This window comes from Rhyacophila brunnea, unplaced genomic scaffold (genome assembly GCF_057557595.1).
Source record: "Rhyacophila brunnea isolate RB1 unplaced genomic scaffold, BYU_Rbru_1.0 scaffold_1, whole genome shotgun sequence".
NCBI lineage: Eukaryota > Metazoa > Arthropoda > Insecta > Trichoptera > Rhyacophilidae > Rhyacophila > Rhyacophila brunnea.
Window position 1 is genome coordinate 20,779,101 of NW_028232751.1, and position 13,710 is coordinate 20,792,810.

A 13,710-nucleotide genomic window follows, 5' to 3' on the forward strand; every position below is an offset into this window, starting at 1 on the left:
GGTATGATCCAATACGTGCATTGAAATCTCCCATTATGATGTTGAAGTGGCATTTACTTTTATTTTTCAAGGATGTTATTTCCTCATAAAATTCTTCCACTTTTTCATCAGGATAGCTCTGTGTCAGAGCATATACTTGCAAAATCTGAATCCGGTACCTAGCATTGATTTTGAGTATCACGCTTGCGCCCTACTTAATATATATATTCAACGAAAATAAAATTGACACAATGTTTGTAAGTACTATCACTCCCCTCCATTTTGCGTGTGTGTGAAAAATTTCAACTGTCACTTTGTGTTTTGTTTTCTTTTTTATCGTCTGTATTTGGGATGAAGGTGGATAATTGACACACTGGAATGGTTTCGGAAACGACGAGGTTTATTTGGTGTTAATATATACTATATGGTTACATTTTTTTAATAATTTTATTCTACGGAGGGCGGAATGTACGCGTTCGCGATTTTGCTGCTTGTCACGATCTGCCCGCCAAAAAAAAAAAACCGTTGGACTCGCGAGCTGTGCACAATGCGACGTTGCCATACGTGTTTTTCTTTTGGACAATGTTGCCGGTCAGATATTATTTATTAGTGGTATTATACATTATTTAATTATTTTCACAATCAGCCGTTATTATTTGTTGGCTTTGATACCGATTCGGGCCTCTCAAAATACACAAAGACATCCCAAATGGGCACCATAAGGGGGTGTCACAAGCGCACCTCTCTGGAAAGGCCCGAATGGGGATCGGGCCAACTAAGGGCTGATTACGATAGCGCGTGTAACTGGACAGTGCGGCGGCTTGATAAGGGGTGGTTGCGTCTCTAGACGTTGTAGGATCGAAGCCCTCCCGGTACGTCGGCGGCTGGAGAGACTCGGATGCAGCACTGTAGCATAGTGGTTCGCGGTTCCCAGGCCTACCGTAAAGCTGCTGAGACAGGAGGGCGTCGCGCCCAGCCCTCTCAACACCCTCGGACCGTCGGCAAACGGAGAGTTTCGGATGCAGCACTACGCCGCTTTGTGGGCGTAGTGGTTCGCGGCTCCCAGGCCTACCGTACGGGCGGATGCTGAGAGAGGACGTCGCACCCAGCCTTCCCAACAGCGACCGTCCGAAAATCAGTCGATCCCTCACGAAAGTGCATACCGGCGCATTACTTGACCCCCTTTTTTGCTCGCTTGCCCTGCCGCGGCTATCGAATTACACGCACTGCACTGATATTATACTAATATAATATGCAGAAACTTAATTTTATACTTAAAATGGCTTTAGAGTTTATAAAAATAATTTTAAAAATATATCAGGGCCCGAAATGGACCGGAATGCCATTCTGCCTCATACAACCGCTCCGGGTTGTAAAATTTTCCACTTCGAGCACTGAAATAACTTATTATACATCGCTTCCAAACACAAAACACTTAAAACTAACTAATCTATGATGCTAATGGCTGAGGATGCTGCTTGGCTGCTTTCCGCTGATGGAGGCTGCTTTGCTCAGCTGAAGAAGGCCGCTTTGTAGCTCTCTTCATCATGGTGCATCTGGGCCAGGGCTGATTGCAAGGCTCACAGACACGCTGCTGTTGACGAAGAGGGCTCAAGCGGCTGATGATGCAGGGCATTTGATGCCGTTTTCCCTCGTTGGAGCCAGGGTCTTGCCCGATACACTCGTCCGTGGGCCAAGTTCGCTGGCGGATGCAGTTGGTCGGGAGTACATCGGGAGCCATGACTTCGCAATCCGGGTGTTTCTGCTCTTTTCTTCACTGGCTTGGCTTTGGCAGCATCCTCTTTCTACTGCTTATTATTATACTTTTGTTGAGCGCCACCAGAGGCAAGCCTCTGGATGTTTCTTCCTCGCCGTTTCCTATTCCGGTGTTTGAATCTCAGGGTTGTGTGTCCGGGTGAAAGAAATTTCACCTGCTTCTTCATTCCAGACGATTAAAATCAAGAAGCGTAGTCCCACGTTGACTGGGGCCACTTATCACTTCCCTCCATTTTGCGTGTGTGTGAAAAATTTCAACTGTCACTTTGTGTTTTGTTTTCTTTTTTATCGTCTGTATTTGGGATGAAGGTGGATAATTGACACACTGGAATGGTTTCGGAAACGACGAGGTTTATTTGGTGTTAATATATACTATATGGTTACATTTTTTTAATAATTTTATTCTACGGAGGGCGGAATGTACGCGTTCGCGATTTTGCTGCTTGTCACGATCTGCCCGCCAAAAAAAAAAAACCGTTGGACTCGCGAGCTGTGCACAATGCGACGTTGCCATACGTGTTTTTCTTTTGGACAATGTTGCCGGTCAGATATTATTTATTAGTGGTATTATACATTATTTAATTATTTTCGCAATCAGCCGTTATTATTTGTTGGCTTTGATACCGATTCGGGCCTCTCAAAATACACAAAGACATCCCCAAATGGGCACCATAAGGGGTGTCACAGTACCTACATAAAAAAACATTATAAAATATCTGCAAACTAAATAATGTCAAAATTAATTTAGGATATATTCAGATTTAAATAATTAGATCAGTCCTTATTTGGTTTTACTTAACCAGTTTCCAATATTAGTAAAAGTAATCAGAAGTATTTATGTATTTACCTACCAAATGTTAAAAAGATGTAAAAAAATAATCTCGACTGGCATATTTATACCTACTCTTCTGCAACATCTTGGCTACGCTTCTAGGCGCTGTTGTCGACTAAATGGGAGGAGCTTGTTAGTTTATAATGGAAAAATGGGAGGAGCATGTTAGTTCACAGTTTTAACACGTAGCCAAGAAGATGTTGCTGATGAGTAGTCACAAATCAAAACTGGCGCAATATTGCATGTTTGCGATGGTCCGAGACCACAGAAATTTTTTTTTTTTTTTTTAATTATTATAGGTACCTGCGCGACTGACGAATGCATCCAAGCTTTCAAATAAACTCTGCAGTGTGCCTGCCTACATATTATTATTATATTTTGTGAATAAAACAATATTATCAGCAAATTCGATGACATACTGTTTTGAGTCCCAGCAGCTATGGGTCTATTCTATTCAGATGTTAGGTATATTTTCTTATGAGAATAAATTATTATTGTCAATGTTTTGGGTTTATTTAATTATTTTCAAATACACTAAACCGGCTGTCATCTTTGGATAGTTCTAATAATGTTTTGATAATATTTATATTTTTACTTAGGTATACGATAAACCTAATCATTATTTTGTAAAAATGTGATGTAAAATAGCCTATGACGCCATTTTTATGGAGATCAAGTGTAGGGTCTAATGATTCCATACCTAATTAATTATCTTCATTACTATGAGAATGTCAATAATTCACAGATTGTTATCACAGATAAATATGATTACATAAAAATTTTTTTTTTTTTTTTTTCAACCATGTCTGATCCTAATAGGATAATATGGGCCTCCACAGAGTAGAGGTTTGTATTACCAGATTTTGTTTTTTACGAGAAATGGATGTCAGCCACTTGCTCAACCTATTAGGTCCATACCCTGACTCACACACAAATTGAAAAACAATATGTGTACTTGCCAGACCCAGGATTCGAACCTGGGACCCAAGGCGTTATAGTCCAACGCTTAAGCCACGCGGCCACCGTGGGCGTCAATATTATTATAATATGTATATATTTTTTTAATATTACTATAAAATCCAAATTCTTATACAATCCAATCCATTCTAATTAAACTCACATAAGTAATTATTATAAGGTACTACCAGGTCTATGGTCCACATATATTTTTATAATACGCGTACGCGTTGAATGACCAATAATTTTCTACATTTTCAAAAAATTAAACATGGGGTAATTAACGTCTTGTTTTTTTAGACAAAATTCAAATGTGGCGCCTAAATAATACAGACACCTTTTTAAATAGTCAACAATGTACCTACTTACGAATACAAAAATAAAAAAAAAATAAACAAGGTTTTACTACTTATATTACATTAATTTTTGACGAATGTGCTTGTTCATTAGCACAATCAATTTCAATAGTAGTCAATCCATATTCATCTCCGTTCATTGACAAATGGATTCTATCATGGACCCCACATATTTAAAATATTTCATAGCTGTGAAACAGAGCAGCGCCGCAGGCGACTTTTTTTTGTTATTAATAAAATAATATGAAAAGTGCATTAGCAAACCAACCAAGAACTCAGTAAATAGATTTTTGTTTGCTTCAATATATCTGGCGTAGAAATCATTTAAAAGTGGAAACATGGCGAACTTTTTTTTTTTTGACATTTTGCAAACCTCCAATTTTTTATGAATGCCTTCACTTTGTCGTTTTAAATCAGTGAATGCATTAATGATTCTTAGATTGATTTATTCACACAATTTTTTTAAATTTCAACCAAATAGACAAGTTTAACAACAAAATTATCGTTCCTAAACAAATTTGCCTCAAATTTCAACATTATGATTAATTTGACTCTATTATTTCATTTTTTACGGGGTAGCCATTGCGCTTCAGAATAGTATAGAAGTGAGGGATTATAAAATTAGTCTCCATATTTGCAGAAAGGTTTGCAAACCAACCTTTTATAGGACTGTTTTTTGTGTAGTTTATAACTAGCGGCCGTTTTATAAACTATGCATTTGCAAACTGCAAACCTGTGGCTACATTAATTGTGTTAAACTTTTCGCGCTTCCCAGTTTGGAAATCGCTGTGTTAAGTAATTAACGTCACCTTTTTTTTGACGTGGGGTTTATTTTTTTTTTGCTTCTTACGGATTAATTTGGCGTTGTTTTTCTTCTATTGGCAACTTTTTTCCGATTTCTCAAAATTATAGTATTTTGGGCGTACTATACCTGTTTTATATCGTACATAGTACGCAGATGAAAATTATAGTACAAATACTATAATTGTAGTACGGTTGGCAACACTGTACCCTGTACCTGTTTTATATCGTACATAGCACGTAGACAAAAATTATAGTACAAATACTATAATTATAGTACGGTTGGCAACACTGTGTCATATTTTCAAAGTGGAAATAAAGTACCGAGCCTCCAAAATTATAGTATTTTGGCCAAAAATATAGTACGCGTTGAATGACCAACACTTTTCTGCATTTTCAAAAAATTACGTGGAAAGTAATCATCACCTTTTTTTAGGCTGCAATTCAAATGAATAGTTATTAACACCTCCTTATTTTTAGACAAAAATTCAAATGGAAAGTGATCACCTAACGTCTCCTTTTTTAGACAACAATTCAAATGGGAATTAATCATTAACATCTCTTTTTTCTTAGACAACAATTCAAAAGTCAAGTATAAGTAACGCCTTTTTTATCTATTGACCACTTTGTTTCAGTATTTTCAAAATTATAGTATTTTGGGCGTACTGACGAAAATTATAGTACGGTTGGCAGCACTGATGCGAGCTAAGATTTTTACGTATATTATCTATGGTGAGTTTTATTCATAGACATTATGAATCTCGAGTTTCAAAAACCATTCTGGACAATTTTTTACAAAAATGACCTGTGAATGCCATCATATTCATTAACTTAATGATCTATGTAGTTATCCGGGTGAGAGTTTCAATTTGCATTCAATCTCATCAGGAAATCATTTTAATTATTTGGGTCTCTTACAAAACCACTCCGTATGCGAACTGAGTTTCAAAAAGCATTCAAAGTGATATCGGCCAATCAGGAGTCGCGATTCATATAAAAATGCAATATGGCCGCAGTACTGAATTTATACTCGGTGGGGTAAATCGCTCCAGTTTGCTATTGATATTTTGTCGTTTTCAATCGTATATAATGGATGGTTATGTGATAAGTGTTACGAATTCTCTTCCTGGAACCTCAAGGAACCCAGTTACATGGATTAGCAGTATGCAACGCAAAGAAAGGTAAACACAATTTGACACTTCAATCCGTGTTTCCGCGGCATGTTTGGTAAATAATCCATAGGCATCCCTGATTTTTTTCATTAAGATTAGATACTTTAATTTTTCGTGTTATTTTCTGATCTATAAAAACATCCCTTACTCCATCCTGATTAAGCCTAGCATATGTGAAAACTCCCAAGCGTTTTTTGCCGAAAAAATCATCGATTTAGTTATTTTTAAATACAATTAATTCCATACAATATGTTTTAAAATTTTTAAACGTATTATTAAATTAAATTTCAAATATTATTGGTGTTTAATTTCATGAGAAAAGTAGTCAACATGAATTTATATTCTTTAAAATCACATGACGCACCACTGGAATTTGAACACTATGTTATTTTAGCAAAGTGAGTGTCAAAAACAACTCTGTTCATAAAAGTGAGATTCAGAACCACTTTATTCGACAATGAGTTTCAAAACCCATTCCGCACAGTATTTAAACGAATATATTTTGTGTTACAAGTTATCTGCATACAAATTAAAAAGTTATATCACATTTAATAGGTAACACATTTGAAGACAGTTACAATAAAAGAATACATCTAATGCTTCATGTGACATGCACAATCGTTTTTCATGGTTTACTCGAAACTTGAAAAACCTTCCAGATTGCTTTTTGAAACTCGATTATTCCTATTATCTAAAAAATTGTGTTTATATGAAGTATTTAATGGAGTATAATACGTAGGTAGGCAGGTAGCAATTTTGTAATGTTATATTTATTTTTTTGTATAAATACATTATTCATATAATAATATGTGCAAAGGTTCTCTGATAATATTATGCAAATAGATAAAAAAAAATATTGGTAATTACTATATACTTAATCAAATTTTCAACATAGGTACCTGTATTTTGTGTCTAATAGGTTTATATAAACAAGTAATTTTATAAACAAGCTGAAGTACCCGGTTTCGGTTTTATTAATAAGTAATTATCTTTTTAATATTCAAATATCTGTGTAATACAATTGAAATAAAATCCAAAATATGCTAACGTTATTAATAGTATTAATAGGTAGTAAAAAAATTCAAAATTGGATGGAACAAACAAACAAACTTTGTATTTTATATACTTAATACTAAAATAGAAACCTTCGCGGGTGTGCGCACAACAACTAACAAAAGTTTCATCGCAATCGGATGAATGGTATAGGAACGCATACGAATAGATAAAAGAAGAAGATGGTTTTTCCAATTCAGAAACCATTGCGGGCGTGAGCACAACACCTGATCAAAATTTCATTGCAATCGGATGAATGGTATAGGAACGCATACCAATAGAAGAAGATGGTTGTACTAATTCAGAAACCTTCGCGGGTGTTGGCACAACAACTGACGAAAGTTCTATTGCAATTGGATCAATGGTATAGGAACCATACGAATAAAAGAAAATAGAATGAATAAGAAAAATATGGTTTTTCTGATTCAGAAACCTTTGCGGGTATGCGCACAACAACTGACGAAAGTTTCATTGCAATCAGATGAATGGTATAGGAACCATACGAATAAAGGAGATAGAATTGAGAAGAAGACGATATTTTTTCTAATTCAGAAACCTTCGCAGGTGTGCACACAACTCAGCAAAGTTTCATCGCAATCGAATGAATGGTATAGGAACGCATACGGGACAGACATTCATTTTTATATATAAGACCTACTGTCAGTCACTATGCCTATAACCTTCACGCAAGTGCAAGCAATAAGTTGACAAATATTTATTACAATCGGATAAACGGAATGGCGGCGCATAAAATACGAACAAACAAACATTGATTTTTATCCTCTTGAGACCCGAGATAGAACCAGTCATGAGAAAAAATATTGGTGCATTTTTTTGTTCAATGAATATTAATAAGATTTTCTATGACTATGAAGTATTCCAATCACAGTGAATATTTTCTTGCATATATGTTTGCATGTACAATGAGCAAACAATTTCATGTCCATGTCCAAAAATTCCATGTCCACAGTGGTCAAAGATCCTCAGTTTACATGCTTGATGTCCTGTGAAGGCAAACACACCACTGTGAAGATTAATGCGGCCCATCGACTTATAATCAGTATTTTACAACAGCTGACTGAGTGGTGCGTATCGTTCTTCGTCTTCTTTGAATCATAACATGTATTGGCCTGAAATAACAAATCGGTGAAGTTGAAGCTGGTAAAAAAAGTCATCTGTGTAGATGTACAAGAGCAGTTGTTGGGAAGCCAAAGTAATATTACAGCGCTAAGCATTGAGATTGAATTGTATCATATCTTCACCAGATAGGTACGATTCACTTCCCCACAAGGGGAATAATTTATAGAGCAATTGGAGTCCAGCACCCATGAATCCACATATGGCCATGAACTGAACTCTTCAGCTCAGCATCATTCATCCTATTAGGCTCAGCGTACTGAAATAATAGAAAATACAATATTATGGATTAATCGATACATTTATTCCTATTTATTAAGTATTTAACACCAGGAATATAAATACTACCTAATGGCCAATAGTATTAATCACTAGGTATATTAAGTAAGTATATAATTTTGTTCATCGAATCCTCAATATGGAGATCACAAAGCCCTTTCATCACAAAGTGTATCAATTTAATTGGTATTTAATTGATTTTTTAGCAGTGCATGCACTTGCCTAATAAAAATGATAAGTTTGATATTTATGACTAAATGATAAAGTAATATAATATGAACATTGATACCTTATGGTTTCATAAGCCAGGGTAGGATCCTGGATTGTGATTTTGGAGGATGTATCTCAGCCTTTAGCAGTGAGTAAAGTTCACTGGTTCTCCTGGATAGTCATCATCTGGCCCCAGGAGATGAATGTGAACATCATTACTATCGTCAGGGTTATATCCTCCACCAACTTCGACATCATTATCATTCAAAATATCACCAATATGCTGGCCATTCAAGGATTCGTCTAAATGTAAACAAAAAACATAACCTCAATAAATCAGATATACTAATGTCAAAATATATCAGTACCTATATCACTCAAGACCTGAGTTCACATGTGTGTACCGAATTTAACTATGATTATAATATTTTACAAAAGTGTAAAAATAATTTAAAGTATACGGAATATTACTATGATTCATTGTGAAACTAAATACATCATTGGTTTTTAATATAAATAAATATTAATATTTAATTAAAAGCACTTACTTGTCAGAGTTGATTTTTTAGCCGCCATTTTTGTCTTCTCACTTCTGCAAATATCCATTGTTCATGACTTCAAAGTCAAAATAACAATTTATTTTAAAACTACATAGGCTAGTAAGTGTTTTGCTCTAGTGGTAGAAAAATATACTATCTATACTACTGTAGTCAAATGCGGTTCAAGTATCCATTCAAATCACTAGTAAAAAATATTTAATACACGTCCACATAATAATTATGTGTACCTCAGGACGCAAGAGGTTATATAAAGAATATAAATGTTGTGTAAATAGTAATATAATAAAGTTTTTTTGGTTTGTAATTAACTGCAGGTAATTATTTTTTTACATATTTGTGTTTAATTTTTCAAAATATTGTGTTTTTTGTCTTGCTATTAAACATAAAATACTTCCATTTGCATTATTCTTTCGAATCCTAATACCAAAGAGATTGGACTCCTCCCACAGAGGTAGCACACAAATATCAGTGCGTACTCGTTTTGTAAGACAAATTTTTATCTCTCTGAAATTAGGTACACTTTGCTGCAAATGGGCCATACTCGGATATAGAAACGCCCCACTCAGTATTTTTTTTATCAACACTTCAGCTTACAACTAATAAAAACTATGATAAACGTATTTTCATTATAAAAAGTTCCCGCAATAAAAACTTTATTAGGATTGAGGGTAAGAAAGAATAATGCAAACGGAAGTAAGTATTTTATTTTTAATAACACAAAAAACACAATATTTTGAAAAATTAAACACAAATCAGTTAATAGCAAATGGTTAAATATTGGAATAAGAAATATGGTCTTGTTTTTACATATTGTTCTATATAAAATAACACAGCATTATTGTTTAGATAAAACACAAATAATTACAGTTAATTACAAACAAAAAAAAAGTTTATTATATTACCTACCTATTTACACATGTGTATTTTGAAAATATTTTATGAAATAAAAATATAACATTGGTTCGTTTTTGACATATTGTGTATAAAATTACTTGTTTATATAAACCTATTAGACACAAAATACAGGTAGGTATGTTGAAAATTTGATTATATAGTTAATTACAATATTTTATCTATTTAACATAATATTATCAGAGTAGCCCTGAATATATAATATGAATTCATACAAAAAATCGATTATTTAAAACGAAAATATGTTTATTTGAAATATAATGTATAAAAGTCAGCGTTGAGAAAATAATATTTTGAAAAACTATTGATTCCTAAGTATAATTAATCTATTGAAATATTGCCTAATTAGGTTGATTGTTGCTCTGCATTTTCCAAGAAATGCTTCCCACACAGTAATGAATATTTAGATGGCACCCAGCTCTCCCACTCGACTGCATCAATCTACAATTTTCGAAGAACTTCATTTTTCGGAAATTTGAAATAATTTAATTTATATAACATTATAAAATTGCTACATATACTCCATTACATACTTCATATAAATACATTTTTTTGTTTGGTATTCTTAAAAATATATTTAAGGTACTGTTCGGTTTTCAGGAATACAGCGTAAAACAGATTTTGAAAATACCCGATATACTGGATTATTTGTTAGTGTGGGTTAGTTTAGGTTAAATTAGGTTGGGTTAGGTTTGGTTAGGTTAACCTAACAAATAAACCAGTTAATCGGCTATTTTCAAAATGTGTTTTCCGCTGTATTCCTGATAACCGAACAGTACCATATTTAACTCTGAAATGAAATATAAAATCTATGTAAATAATGAATGTCATTAACTAGCACTAACAGTTTGTACTTTGAAAAATACATCGTATATTTTGGGTTCAAAATTATATTATGCATACGGCCCTGGATTTTTTGCAATAAACAACCATTTGACGTTTGATGTAAAAGTAGTGAGTTGTTATTGTAAAAGATCTTTTAGGAAAAACTATCAATGTATAAATAATTAATAGTATGCATATTGTTCCGAAATGTTATTACTCATTTGTATTCGTCCATTAATAAACACTTTTTTACCAAATAATAACGTAGAATAATATAACACTCATTTGTCAATAAAAGTAAAGAAAAATGTAATATTATTATTATAAATACCTGTGAAAAGATACGCCGGCATTTCTCTTGGCTTTGCATCCTATTGCACTGCAAGAGACCATGGTTTTTTTTTACTTAAAACGTCGACGAAAATATCTTACTTCTTTCAACATCGAGAGAATAACAATATTACATCCACCATGTTGTTTTGGTACATTTTATTTTACATTACATTACACTATTTTTTAGTACAATATACTACATAAATGATGGCATGTTCCCTCTCCAGTCTTCAATCTCTTTGTAGTATAATTATAGTATATTAGTCTATGCTCTTTGCTTTGCTTATGTATTCAATCTCTTTGGTTTTATACTTCGATGACAAAAATATGGCAACACTGCATCTGTTAGCAGCACTGCTGCAAACTGCAAGTAATCTTTCAAAAACAAAATAACGGTTTCGTCGGTTTCGGATTATTCGGTTTGGAATGGCATGGGATGGCCGTCGCGGCCGTCCGCTCCGATGGAATTATGCGTGAATCGTAGCCCGCCATAATCGCCATGTCGTATTTTGATTTGAAGTACAGCAGATCGCTGCCGGTGTTCTGAATTCCTTGTAGAATAAATCGTTCCCCGGTTCCAAATGTAAGTTGCCACTATTTTAAATGAATTGCTTTTGTTTTTCGCAGTCTTTTTTTACTTATCTATATGTAAACTGAAATTAGTGCTGCTAACGTGAAAATATTGAGGTTAGTTTTGATGGTTTCTCGCTTCGATGATTTTATTGTTATGATCTGTTCATGTCCGCGACGTATCTTACTGCCGGTGCTCTAAATTTGACGAATGCATAACGTTTTCTGATCCCGAACTGCAATTCCCGCCATTTTTGTCTACCCACGCCAACGCGATAGCTGTCGTTTGAAGAGTCGTAACTGCTGTTGCGCTTTTATAAACGCAGTCTGTGTAGGGTGTATGTGTACATGCGTATTGTATATTATCTGGGTATTAAGAGGGAAAGCCGGGTCCCGCTGCTTAAAGCCTCAATTGAGCTACTTTGCAAGCTGCTTGTTGGCGAATTTAAAAGCGGGCGGGTCAGCTAGTGCGATTGTCATGACACACAAAACTTTCCACTCGCTCAGAAGCCAACAAGCTAGCGTATTGTAGGTACGTAGGGCGTATTGAGTAGCTCATTTTTTGCCGGAGGTCGCTACTATTGCTCTACTGCCCAGACACAGTAGGACCACACGCCAGCTTGTAACGTGTAAAGTTGACTGGCTTTCAACTTTTCTCGGTAGATTGTTTACAATCTGCTTGTTATAGTAAGTACACATGTACATTCTTGCTCGATGGTTTTACACTCATTCCAACATATCTCAACGTGTGTACCATCTGGCTGGATGGTTTTTTGTTCGACATCAAACAAATTGCGCTATCCGAAAAAGATTGAAGGTCTGTAATTCTTGCTCGATGTAATTTGAGTGAGGACACACCAGCAAGGCTCGTGTGGCCTCGCTCTCACTCGTGGGGGTGCAATGGTGGCTTCACAGCGTCTTGTGTCGAGTTGTTTGACTGTGTGGACGCAACGATGAGCATGCTTCCAAGTCATCATGCTCGGTCGAGCAAAACCATCGAAGAACGTACGTGGGTACTGGGCTTTAGCTTGTTCGATGTTGACATTGGGCTAGTTTACAAGCAGATTGTAAATTCGCCAACAAGCAGCTTGTAAAGTAGCTCAATGTCATTGAGGCTTAAGTAATATAAATATGGTATTCGACAGTAAATGAATTGCATCAGCCATCGTAGGTAAACAGGGGTGCGTCGAAATAGTCCCATCCACAAGCCGTTGCGACATGTTGCAGCGACTGGCTCTCGTGTCAGTGGACCATCTTTAAAGTTGGTAATTTTATAGTACTCCCATTTCTTATATTTTTGTGATGTGGTCTTTTGAGACCAAAAACTTGCAGCCTGCTGTAACTTTTGGTTTGGATTTTGGTCTCAAAACACTTTCATTACCACATTTTTTCGATCGCTAGATCAACGCATCATAATGCTTGTGTAGCGTGCGCATTGCCTATCTCAATCCGTTTTCAAAATGGCCGTTTTTCGTGATTGAGGTGCTAGGTCACAACTCCATCACCAATGCACACCTTTTCAACATGTAGGTAGTCATTGTTTATTAACCTAATGATTTCGCGAAAAATGTTTAATGTTATACCTACCTACTATACTACCTATATTACCATGGTTTTTTTTCATAAACCTACTAGATATTATGTTTTTAATAAAATCAGCAATATAAAAATATGAATATACCTCCCGTAAAAAATTGAAAATTATTTGACTATTGTCCGGCAACTTCATCTTGGCTACGTGGCAAATTTGTGAACTACGTACAGCTAATCGAACTTCCGGTTTCAAATTAGGAACGCCCCCAAATTTTTCATTACATTTTTGACACTTCGTATTGGACGCATCTATCAATTTACGTAATTTGAAGCTTTTTATATTCAAAAGATGTCTAAGTGCTTGCGCAGACAGAGCGCGGTCAGGCGGTCTGCGTTCCGCGTTCGGAGTTCGGCGTTCTTTGTAC

The 13,710-nt window shown here is 35.1% G+C and overlaps 1 long non-coding RNA gene across 1 annotated transcript; it reads right to left on the reverse strand.

Annotated features, from left to right (window-relative positions):
• Window positions 1-6,623: 6,623 nt before the first annotated feature.
• LOC147079575 (uncharacterized) lies at window positions 6,624-9,185 on the reverse strand. Its single transcript, XR_015069958.1, has 3 exons — window positions 9,101-9,185; window positions 8,632-8,855; window positions 6,624-8,322 (listed from the first exon to the last, which is right to left on the reverse strand). It is a non-coding gene; the product is annotated as an uncharacterized LOC147079575 (long non-coding RNA).
• Between the last annotated feature and the right edge of the window lie 4,525 nt (window positions 9,186-13,710).